The 13,191-nt window shown below is 40.0% G+C and overlaps 1 protein-coding gene across 9 annotated transcripts in view; it reads left to right on the top strand.

Moving 5' to 3' along the window:
- The window catches only part of VPS13B (vacuolar protein sorting 13 homolog B), a 478,583-nt gene that overhangs the window by 211,684 nt on the left and 253,708 nt on the right, over window positions 1-13,191 (top strand). The window lies entirely within an intron of this gene.

Raw genomic sequence — 13,191 nt, 5'->3', positions numbered from 1 at the left:
TCTCACCCTGTATTTTATAGTTCGCTGCACATGCTGTTGATCTTATTTTGAATTATTTAAAATGTTAACTTTTGCATATTAAAATTTTCATTTCACAATGTTTTCATTTATAACATTAAGTTAAAGGAATAGGGAGAATATTTTTTTAATGGTCGTGGTTTAGGATCAGTATTTTTGCAACTAGTTTTAACTACTGCGACCTCATAAGCCTCCTGAATCTGAATAGTAAATCATGTTTTAACCATTTAGGTTGGTCTATCCAATAATTGCATAACTTGTTACAGAATCACTGTTCTTATTAAAACACATTTTAGTGGAGATGAACTATGCAGTTCTGAAAATGATGTAAGTGAACGTTTTAACAGATTCTGTATATAATGTCAAAACACATATTTGCGTATGAAGTGCTTGGAAAAGGTACAAGAAGTTAAGGCTGTGGGTCTGTGTGGCACAGTGTTTTCTTTGACGTATTGTTGACCTAAGTTTTCATGCCTCATACTCCTGACCTGGAAAGAACACAGGTTTTACTTGATTTTAAATTTATTCTTAACTTTATTTTGGCAGGTTAGTAGAATGTTCTTAAACTTAAATTTGTCATAATTGATGAAATTAGTGGTCTCTGTAGCCTGATGTTCTGTCTCAGTTTTAAGTGGTCAATTATTAAGTGGCTGATAAAAGAAACTTTTGGTATTTGTCGCATAATTACGGAACACTGTGCACATCAGGGAAGTTTCAGATGAGGCCTTGAAATGGGAGGATTAACATGATCTCTTTCTTGTGTGTAAAGAACATTGTTAGGTAGTGATTGTCAAACGTTAATTTGAGTCCTGTTAAGCTCATTCTGCACCAGCATCATCTCAAATCCTTCAGTTTGTCAATTGCTGCTTTATCATTTTAATAACTTTACATAATTTTTAAATGTGTTGAGTTGCTCTTCATTTCAGCATCATAACTAGGGCACCACAACATTTCCTGGTATATGGCTTTTTTAAAAGAGATTTATTTACTTTTGCAGTACTGTTATGTATCCTTCCAAAATGTAATTGAGCCTGGTTATTTCAAATGTTCATATAGAAGTCTTTCATTAACATTAACATATATAATCAGCTGTTACTCAATGCTTTCTCTTTTGATTGCTCTTTTATACTGAGGGAGTAGAAAGGTTTAGTGATAACCTTAGGAAACCTGTTTGTCCATGGTTTTGATCACTGCACCAGTGGCAAAAATTCTAATCAATTTTTTTTTAAGTAGCTATTTTGTGATTTGTGTCATTACCTTATAGAGCCTTCTAAATTTTTTAGTGATCTATTTCTTACTAAAATTACTGTATCACATTTCTACTGTGATTTAGAGTTCCTTAGTCATTTGAAATTATTTTAAATGCGAATTTATAAATCTGTCAACATTGTACTAGTTTCACTGTTAAACATAACTGTGGTAATAGACTGCACATAATAAAAATTGCAATATCTGGAGTAGTCATGGAGAAACTTCATTTGAAAAGGAAACTATAGCTGTATTAAACTATTCTTAACCAAAGACTTTTTTCTTTATGTAATACTATAATTATACTCAGATAAGGATTTTAGTCAAAGTTATGGCTTTGCATATTGCTTATGGGAAAAGGTTTGGCTTATTACCGTGGTGTAGCTTGTATAACAAAACAAAAATGCTCTGTATTATGTTAATAATTTTTGAACATTTAATGGAACAGCTGTAAGACATGATGCTTTTGAGCAGGTGTTATGGTCAAAATTTTATCGACTGAGAAAGCTCTTTTCTTTCTTTATTCTATCCTAGGTCAGGAGTTAGCAGGGCTTTAAACTAGATACGAAGGGGGAAAGGAATAATACTAGCCTCACTAGAGATGAGCCTGGGGGTGGCATGCTGGGGTTGGAGGCAAGATCAGTTGCACAGGTGAAGTGCACCTATGCCAACATCTGAAGCACAGACAATAAACAGGAGGAGCTGGAAGCCATTGCGCAGCAGAAAGACAGAGACATCATCTCCATCACGGAAGTGTGGTTGGGATGTGTCACATGAGTGCAGTGCTGTGATGGATGGCTATAAACTCTTCAGAAAGGATAGATAGGGAAGGAGAGGCAGTGGGGTAACTCTGTATGTCAGGGAGTGTTTCGACTGCCTGGAGCTTAGTGATGGGTGATGGCAGGGTTGAGAGTTCATGGGTAAGAATGAGGGGAAGGGCCAACAATACGGATATCCTAGTGGGAGTCTGTTATAGACAGCCTAACCAGGATGAAAAGGCAGATGGAATATTCTACAAGCAGCTGGGAGAAGTCTTAAGATTGCTAGTCCTTGTTCTCATGGGAGATCCAATATACTGGATGTCCACTGGAAATGCAACACAGCAGAGAGGAAAATGTCTAGGAGGTTCCTGGAGTGTGTGGAAGATGCCTGCCTGACACAGCTGGTCAGGGAGCCAGCCAGGGGAGATGTCCCAATGGACCTGCTCTTTACAGACAGGTCAGGGCTGGTGGGTGATGCGGTGGTCAGAGGACGCCTTGAGCATAGCGATCAAGAGATGTACTTTTGATTCTTAGAGAAGTAAGGAGGAGAGTCAGAAGAACCACTGCCTTGGACTGCCGGAGGGCCGGCTCTGGCCTGTTTAGGAGCCTGGTTGATGGAGTCCCTTAGGAGAGAGCTCTGAAGGGCCAAGGTGCAGGAAGACGGCATTCTTCAGCAAGGTGGTCTCAAAGGTGCAGGAGCAGGCTATCCCTCTATGCCGAAAGACGAGCCAGCGGGGAAGACAACCAGCCTGGCTGAACAGAGAGCTTTGGCTGGAACTCAGGGGGAAAAGGAGAGTTTACCACCTCTGGAAGAAGGGGCAGGGAGCTCAGGAGGTCTGTAAGGATGTCACAAGGTTATGCAGGGAAAAGATTAGAGGGGCAAACGTCCAACTAGAACTCAGGCTGGCCACTGCTGTAAACGGTAAAAAAAAATGTTTTTATAAATGCATTAGAAACAAAAAGAGGGCCAAGGATTATATGCATCCTGTATTGGATGGCGGGGGGAAACACTGCCACAGAGGATGAGGAAAAGGGTGAGGTGCTTAATGCTTTCTTTACCTCAGTCTCTAATAGCAAGGCCAGTTACCCTCAGGCTACTCAGCCCCCTGGGCTGGGAGACAGGGATGAGGAGCAGAATAAAGTCCCCACAATCCAGGAGGAAACAGTCAGCGACCTGGTGCTCCACCTGGACACACACAAGTCTATGGGGTCACGTGGGATCCACCTGAGGTTACTGAGGGAGCTGGCAGAGGAGCTCACCAAGCCGCTTTCCATCATTTGTCAACAGTCCTGGGTAGCTGGGGAGGTCCCAGAAGACGGGAGGTCAAGCAATGTGACACCCATCTGCTGGAAGGAGGATCCAGGGGACTACAGGCCTGTCAGCCTGACCTCGGTGCCAGGGAAGGTTGTGGAGCCGGTCATCCTGAGCGCCATCACAGCATGTGCAGGACAACCAGGGGATCAGGCCCAGCCAGCATGGGGTTATGAAAGGCAGGTCCTGCTGGACTGACCTGATGTCCTTCTGTGACAAGGTGACCCACCTAGTGGATGAGAGACAGGCTGTGGATGTTGTCTACCTGGACCTTAGTGAAACCTTTGACACTCTCCCACATAATTTTCCTGGAGAAACGGGCTCCTTGTGGCTTGGACAGGCACACTCTATGCTGAGTTACAAGCTGGCTGGATGGCTGAGCCCGAAGAGTGGGGGTGAATGGAGTAACATCCAGCCAGTGGCTGGTCACAAGTGCCGTTCCCCAGGGCTCAGTGCTGGGGCCAGTCCTGTTTAATACCTTTATCAATGATCTGGACAAGGGCACCCGCAGTAAGTTTGCAGGTGACACCAAGCTGGGTGGGAGTGTTGCTCTGCTGGAGGGCAGGAGGCTCTGCAGAGGGATCTGGACAGGTTGGACCAATGGGCCAAGCCCAGTTGTGCGAGGTTCAACGCGGAGAAGTGCCGGGCCCTGCCCTTGGGTCACAGCAGCCCCAGGCAGCGCTGCAGGCTGGGGCAGAGCGGCTGGGAAGCTGCCTGGGGGAAAAGGGCCTGGGGGAGCTGGCTGACGGCCGGCTGGGCATGAGCCAGCAGTGTGCCCGGGGGGGCAAGGGGGCCCACAGCATCCTGGCCTGTATCAGAGACTGTGGCCAGCAGGACCAGGGCGGTGACCGTCCCCCTGTACTCAGCCCTGGTGAGGCCCCTCACTTCAAGAGGGACGTAGTGGTGTTGGAGTGTGTCTCGAGAAGGGCAACGGAGCTGGTGAAGGGTCTGGAGCACAGGTCTTGTGAGGAGCGGCTGAGGGAGCTGGGGGTGTTAAGCCTGTAGAGGAGTCTCAAGGGGGACCTCATTGCTCTCTGCAGCTGCCTGAGAGGAGGCTGTAGGCAGGGGGGGGTTGGTCTCTTCTCCCAAGTAACAAGCAACAGAACAAGGGGAAATGGCCTCATGTTACACCAGGGGAGGTTTAGATTGGATATTAGGAAAACATTCTTCACTGAAAGGGTGGTCAAGCAGTGGAACAGGCTGCCCATGGAGGTGGTGGAACCGCCATCCCTGGAGATGTTTAAAAAATGCATAGATGTGGTGATTAGGGACATGGTTTAGTGGTGAACTTGGCAGTGCTGGGTTAATGGTTGGACCTCATGATCTCAAAGGTCTTTCTCCAGCAGAATGGTTCTATGATTCTATAACCATCAGTCTTACAGAACTGCAATGGAAGAAAATAAAGTACATCACTTTAGAAGTTTGATGTGTGATTCAGATATCTTAATTGTTAAGATATTTTAAATTTTAATTTCTGCTTAAAAGAGGTGTTTTGCTCTGTCATTTTGAGCAGGTCAAAATTGTGAGTTTTATCTGAAAACAGATTCTTATAATGTTTTAGTATGTTTGGTTCTGTGTACACATGCTATCAAGTAATAACATTTTGAGTTCAATAAGTTAAATTATTAATTTATTTGGAACCACAGCTATAGCCATGAAAGCTTCTGATTGTCTGGCTCCTCAGAAATAGTTATGCCTTTACGTACCGGAACTTCAGATTTGTTTACCTTTTAATCATTACTCCTGGATTCTTAGGTTTATAATGCCAGTTTGGTAGTACATATAATGTATGTCTTTACTGAAATACTCACTGTGTGTAATGTAATGGATTGGTGTCTGAAAGCACTAAAAGTTAGAAATACCAGAACATACTTAACATTGTAAGCTGAAACATGATAGGACAGAAGTAAGTATGGAAGTAAATGAGTTTTTACAAAAGATGTAAATTTTCAATTACTTTTTCCATAAAGCCATACTGTGTCTTCTTTAATATTAAGGTGATGAAGCTACCAAGAATAGTAATTCTCTTTGGCCTTCCTGATACTTTATACAATGAATAGAAGAAGCAGAAAAACTGTTGTGTTGGGGTGTGGGGTACACATGGCCCAGTAAAGACTACAGCTTTTCCTTTATTACTGTTAGACTATCACTAAAATGACTCTATTTGCTTCCCAGCAGCTAGTAATTGTAGAACTAGTGTGATAGCTGAGGCCATTATGTTACTTAGTTTGTACAGATGTTACTTGATACTTTCTCCCCTCCTTTACCAACTGTGTCTATTTTGTACATTAAGGTTACAAACTCTTTAACCGTGTTTATGTACTATCTAGTACACTATGTTATGTGTCCTTATATGTTCTGAAATGGTGTCTGAAAAAATGTGATGAATGATAAATGAGGATTTAAAAGGTCTGACTAAAGGTAAACACAAAAAGGAGAGAGAAGCTATTTAAATGAAAAGTGAAGTTGGGTACAATAATCACTGAATATTAACAGGTTATTCATATATTTAGGCTAGAAATAAAAGATTTTAAAATCCTGGGTATTAAGACTACACTAATTTTTTTTGCTGCTTCCATTATCATTAGAAGGAAATTTTCTGACTTGTTCCTATATGGAATTTTATGTATGACAACTGTTTGCAGGAGAAGGGGATTAACATTTTCTTTAGATAAACACAAAGTCCAGAATTTGGAAATTCACTTGATATGCAACCCTTCTACATAAGTTATTTTTCTGTATGGTGTGCAAATTACATCATTTATCCTTACATTTATTTTAAATTAACTTGCAAAATAAAATTAAAAAAAGAGGAAACATTGAAAATAGAACCAGTCTTTAAGGCTTCTGCATAATTTTTGAAATACAGTGCAATATTTAGTGCCAGATGCTTTCAGCGAATGGCATTGTAGCATATTACCTTCTTGTTACAAAATGTCACTGCATATGAAAATGTGGCTGCGGTTATGTATTTGAATAATGATATGTGTGGTTGCTGTTGTGGCTATATGGTCTAGGGTAAATGGATGTAAATATAACTTGTTTTTCTGTATCCATTCTGAATTTCAACACACATGTCTAAGTTTTCCATTGTCCCCTTTGAAGCACAGAAACAATGGGAACATTGGAGTCTAAAAATCCAATGCTTGAACGGATCTGCGTATTGCTTTTGAATTCTTCTCATGCCTACTAGAAATAAAGTGGTGTAGTTCTTGAGTTTCTTTGCTGAAGTGAAAGCATTGCATAAAATAAGCCGCTTCTGTATCTATTGGCTTGTCCATTATTACCTTTTACCTAGTTGGTGATACTGGGCACAGGTCAGAATAATGCCATTCTGAGGAGCATAACTGAATTTTCATCATGGGTAGTAGCACTTCTTACAAAATTTGGTTTGGTAGAAATGAAATAATGAGTCTATATGTACAAAACACAAAAAGAAGCACAGAGGTTTATTGCATGCTTTTGATGTCCTTAATTTAACATGTTTGTTGCAAGTTTATAATTTGTAAATTTTCCCAGTAATAATAGAGGAAACTACTGAAACAGTTTGTAGTGGTAAGTTCTGTCATCTCTGTGCATACTGTACGGTATAATGTGCAGCATGTTTTCGTTAAAAGGTGATATGGCAAAGCCAGTGCTGCTTGTGTTGATATTAGTTAGGAGTAGAATTAACATCTCTCTTTGAACAGAAGTCAAAGCAAACTCTTTAGTTTTCTTATGTGTGAAGTCTGAAAAATCCTGTTAGTTATTACAGTAAGTTGTATGAGGTCTTGCTCAATAAGGAGCCCGTTCAGTGCTCAGTCATCACCTACAGTAAAAACATGATTCTTCACATTCAGAGGGAGCTTTCTGTCTTTCAGTCTGTGCCCGTTGCTCTGGTTCTGTCACTGGGCACCACACAGAGAAAAGCCTGGCTACATCTTCTTTGCACCCTCCCTTCAGGTATTTTTATACTTTGAGGTCCTCCATGAGCCTTCTCTTCTCCAGGCTGAACCGTCCCTCGTATGAAAGATGCTCCAGTCCCTTAATCATCTTCGTGACCCTTTGATGGACTCTCTCCAGTATGTCCATGTCTCTCTTGTACTGGGGAGTCCAGAACTAGACCCAGCACTGAATAGAGGTGAAGGATCACTTCCCTTGACTTGCTGGCAGTACTTTGTCTAGTGCAGCCCAGGACACCATTCACCTTGTCTGCAGCAAGGTCAGTTTGTTGGCTGTTGTTCAATCTGGTGTCCACCAGGATGATTTCTGCAAAGCTGCTTTCCAGCTGGGCAGCGCTCAGCATATACTGGCATGTGAGGTTGGTCCTCTCCATTTGCAGGACTTTGTACTCCTCATTGTTGAACTTCATGAGATTCTTGTCAGCCCATTTTTCCAGCCTGTCACAGTCCCTCTGGATAGCAGCACAACCCTTTGGCATAGTAATCATTCCTCCTACTAATGAAGATATTGAACAGGATTGGACCCCTTGTTGACCCCAGGGTACATCACTACTTACTGGAGTCCAATTAGACTTTGCTCCACTGACCACTGTGCTCTGGGCCCAGCCATTCAACGAGTTTTCAGTCTACTTCACTGTCTGTTCTTCCAGTCCCTACTTCATGAGCTTCTTGGTGAAGATCTTATGGGAGACAGCATCAAAGGCCTTACTGAAGTCAAGGTAGACAATAGCCACTGCTCTCCCTTCATCTACCAAGCCAATCATTTAATCATAAAATGTTGACAAATTGGTCAAGAATGACTTCCACTTGATGAAGCTATGCTGATTACTCCCAGTCACCTTCTTGTCCTTCATATGCATGCAAGTGGTTTCCAGGATTAGTTGTTCCGTCACATTCCCAAGGACTGAGGCTGGCTGGCTGGGTCTTCCTTCTTGCCCTTGAAGATAGAAGTGACAGTTACGTTCTTCCTGTCCTCAGGCACCTCTCCCAATTGCCATGATTGTTCAAAGAACATCAAAAGTGACCTTGTGATGACATCTGCCAACTCTCTCGGCACTTGTGGCTGCATCCCATGAGCACCCATGGACTTATATATGTTTAGAGGTATTCCCTGTCCTTGTCCTCTTCCACTGAGGGTTCCATCTTCCTTGCTTCATCGTTTCCCATTAGTCTCCAAGTAGCTGGGTTTCAAGGCTGGTCTTGCTAGTAAAGACTGAGGTGAAGAAGGCATTCAGTACCTAAGCCTTTTGCAGGCAGAAAAGCAGCTTATGAGTTTCCTGACTTCATTTCAATGCGTATTCCCGTAGACAATTAAATGTTTCAGTTGGCTCTTTTTTAGCTCTTTTGCCCTCCCACTCCTTTCCTTTTTTAAACTCAAGTGAACACAAGGAGTTAGTTAAGATTACATAATACTTATACAGCTTATACACATTTTTTCAAAAATATTTTGTGTTGATTTCATATCTAACGGCTCTGAATAATGTACAAACGGAAGAGAATACAGTTTAGTGTCAGAAAAAGGGAGAAAAAAATCCTCCACAGGTTGATAACAGAGAGGGGAAGAGGTAAGGAAAAAATTGTTGTCATGAGAGTGTTTTCACCTAATCACCAGCTGATGGTCTTTCCAGATAATCAGCACAGCAAAATACTACATGCTGCTTTGTCTAGAAAAAGAAACTACTGGAAGATCATCTTTCCTGTTTCAAGCACTGTGCTGTACAGTGTGCAGTAATCACCACCAGAAGAAACCTTTGCCAGCTAGTGGGTTAAAAAAAACCCCAAACTCAGAACACCCAAGACAGAACATATATTAAAGTGGCAGCAATTGCTGGAATTGATTTTCTTAAGCTGTATTAGTTTATTATTTATAATACTGAGCTGAAATAACTTTGAGTCTTGGTACAGAGTAAGGAATAAACGTTATAAATCAGAGTACTGCAACTTGGAGTTCAAACCTTACTTCCAAAATCCTTAGGTTTTCACTTGTATAACTAGACATATCTTAAAGATATTTTACTTCAGCACCTTCTACACATGCAGCAAATTGTTAGAAAAGAAAAAGAAAAACCACAACAACCAGAGCTTGATAGAATCACAGAATGGTTTGGGCTGGAAGGGACCTTAAAAGTCATGTAGTTCCAACCCCCCTGCCATGGGCAGGGACACCTTCCACCAGACCAGGCTGTCCAAAGCCCCATCCAGCCTGGCTTAATGTATATGATAAAGAGTGACTTTTTCATGCCATTTTTTAATTAACCTATTATGTAATAGTTCAAATGTTTAATACATTGCTTCTCAACTTTTTAGTACTTAATATGACAGAATAAATTAAAAAAACCCTCCGATTTTGCTTTCTTTCAGTTCAAAACCTGAAGAATAGGTGAAAAGCATTCTGGAGGAAGTTATTGAATGACAATTTTTTTTGTATTGACATTTGGTGTGTTATACTTATGAAATGGCAATACTAAGAAATATTTAAAGATATCAGTGTTTATAAAGAATATTATGTTGGATACATGGGTAAATTTTTTGAATGTAAATGTTTTGCTCTTCAGCTCTACATTTTAAGAATCAATGCATTAAGAATAAATCTGATAAAAATCTGATTATTCTGTTTTATATACAGTCTGTGTGACTGCTCAAAGGAAAATTAGTATGAGCCAGATATGTTGCAGTCCATCCATAAGTTCCACATCAAAATCAAGTATTTTACATTATCTGGGTGTTAAAAATAATCACTTCCCCCCACCCCCCCCCCCACCCCCCCCCGGAATTTGTTAGCCTTTTATGAAATAGGCTTTTGTTACCAACATTGTTTTTCAGTAACTGGTAGTTATCCATGAAGCTGGAGCAGTAAATTCGAAAGACATTTTACGTACTCTTCTTGATGATTGATGAACCTGTACTTGATTTTAGCAGGGTTTAAACTGGCACAGAAGTTTGAGTTGAATTTTTTTTTAATGTTCTTCTATGTTTTAGTCAAAATTGCCCTTCATTTTTTTTAGATACTTTAGTCTGTATGGATTGTTTTTGTGAAGTGTGTAAGATGTGTTAGTGTAGTATGTGCACCAGTTGCTTTACTTTTTAAGTTACAGCTTTTTAACAACGTATCTGTAATGTATGCTTAAGCCTGTTTTATTTCTTTGGTCTGAAATCCATGTTGAAAAGCTGTGCTCTTTAATATTTTACGAAAGGCTAATTTGAACAGAATTTGGGAAAGATACCACTATGGAGATTGACCTCTGTGAATGCTGTTTACTGCTTGTTAACATTGCCTGCCTATTAAAAAGCAAAACAAAGCTACATTTAGAGGCCTTGTTTGCAGAAATTTGATATTTTATGTTGACTATTTTTTGAAGATTTTTTCAGATGTAGCTTGTTTTATTTTTGTAAATCAGTAGTGGTTTTCATATATTTACTCTCTTATAAAAGCCCATACTTAGCTTTGCACAGATAAATATTTGAAGAGTTTGTTTTCCTTGGTAAAAAAGCATTAGCTATACTTTGATGTGAGACAGTCAGGTATGTGGTACTTTTTGCAGTCAATATATAAATGAGTGCATGTAATCTTTCTCAAATGCACATTACTGTAAAGCCTTCATGGGTGGTCAATACTTTCCTTACATTAGTCATTTCTGTGAGATAAAATGACTAATTGTAGTAAAGACTAAACTATCAAAAATGTCTACCTACACTTACATGTAGATGTATAATAGAAAGATGTATAGCTGCATATTTCTGTCATTCTCTTTGGCTGTTCTGTACACATCTGTGTGTTGCTGCCTAATTTAATGAGCATTTCAGTAATGGAGTAGATGTAAACCCAGCAGTGCAGGGAGGACCTCTTTAGTGATGTACAGGAACAAATAAGGAGAAGACATTGCGCGTCTTCCAGATTCATCATGCTTTAAAGCACTGGAATGTAATACACCTAACCAATTCCATAATCCGAATTTCTCCCTTTTTTCATGAACATCTATACCATGGAAGAATGTGTATCGCAATTCAAAACCAAGAATTTTTCATCAGCAGGGTAGGTAGATTACAGAATTGGTCATTAACAATTCAATTTAATCCATTTTTTTTTCTTCAAGTTTTTTCTCTGCTCATTTTGTGTTTTCTCTACCATTATCTTAGGAATTTTGCTGTGTTATAAAATCTTTTCGCTGCTTTATGGGAAGTGCATTGTGAGCTGAGAATATTAGCAATTCTTGATGGTATGCTTTGGGCAATTCTTCAATCAGAGGTCTCTCTGGAGTGTTTGCCTAAGATGAAATAATTTTATCATCGTGACTTGGTCAGTAGATTCATGTAGAACAATTAATTCCTCAAATTTGATCTGGTTTAGGATGGCCTTTGGAATATTGCAGATTTGTGTGTCTTTTAAGAGCCAAACATTTCTGATAATGAATGGCAGTGAATGAACGACATAATGTATGGGTACATTTCAGTACCCAAATTTAAGATTTTTTCCATGTTGTAGCAAAGTTGGCTGTGGAGGGTGGAGCTGTGTTGTCCTCCTTTAGTTCTAGTTTTTCTTTTCTACCTTGATAAATAGCAGGAAAGGCTTTGGTGAAACAAGCATGTTTCTACAGTAGACATAATTATCTACTTGGTGTGCAGAAATTGTAATAGGCTTTGATTTCTGATACTGTTTGCAGGCCAAAAGCACTGTGTTTATCTCTATTGGGATCTGTCATCTCTTACCCCAAGGAACACAAAGTTGCTGAGGGACATAAGAAAGAAGTTGCGGCTTACTTGAGGAACTAAAGCTGTACGGGAATTGAACCTTGTATCTTGTACTTTCAGATGCCCCTTGAAACTGCTGATAGAATGCTTTCATCAGTTGGTGAAAATGAGGGGGTTCTTGGCTGACATCAGTCCATAACCTAAGTTGGGAAAGATTGCAGCTAGTCAGTGATTGGGCTTCTATCCTGGCAGAGCACTTTTCTGAGCATACCTGAAACTCCTACCTGAAGCTGTGTCAGAATTTCATTTGAATTATCAAGTTCATCTCCCAGGAAAGAAAGTGCTTTCATGACTCCAAGGGTTAGGCATGCCTATTCTTTTTAATTAGGAATTAATTTAATTTTAATTAATCTAATTTCATTAATTTAATTTTAATTAGGAACTAGGCTAATGCTTTTCTTTGAGTTCTCTGAAGCAATTTAGGTGTATGCTTATATTAATCTCAGAAATCAAAGCAAAGAAAAGTAACTGTAGTCAAGCAACAATTGTGACTTCGATATTAGAACGTGTTGCAAGGTGGGCAAGGTTTATTCTTCTTGCTGTTGGAACTTGTTCTGGCACAGCACGGACAGTCTTGCAGCATGTTCTTCTCCGAGGCAGATAGTAATTGCATAACAGAACTTAGATGTTCATAAAACATCTTGTCTTGACTAGAACTGTCTTCTGTCCCCATTCCAAAGACTTCATTAATTTTTTTCCTGCTTACTGGTTTCAAGCTACTGCACATCTACACATCAGTCTGTGTGCATGCAGCATCCACCATATGGGGTAGGTGGGTTTGCTGTCATGTCAAAGATGGCTGCATCTGGGCTGATGCTTCTGAATCCAACATTTCACAAACTAGCGCTTCATTTTTTCCTTTACTAATAATATTTAAGTTCCTGTCTTGGAGTATTCTTTTGCCTTTGGTTTGTTATCAGGGAGGTGACTGTATAGGCATCACTCGAAGTACAGATACTCATCTGCTCAGTTGGTCAAGTTTTCTTTAGAATGCATTTCTCATCTTCCCAGATCTGACTGCATCCTAATTAGCCTCACACTCATGGGAAGTTACAATTTGGAAATAAAATACTTAATTACTGAAAATCCCAAGTAAAATAAAATATCAATTTATTCTACCTGGGGAAAATTTCCACTAGCCCTTTTTACAGGATATTTTAGC

The sequence above is a fragment of the Falco peregrinus genome, chromosome 3 (assembly GCF_023634155.1).
Source record: "Falco peregrinus isolate bFalPer1 chromosome 3, bFalPer1.pri, whole genome shotgun sequence".
Classification (NCBI taxonomy): domain Eukaryota; kingdom Metazoa; phylum Chordata; class Aves; order Falconiformes; family Falconidae; genus Falco; species Falco peregrinus.
The sequence above is the reverse complement of the archived record's forward strand: the minus strand, read 5'-3'. Positions and strand labels throughout refer to the sequence as shown.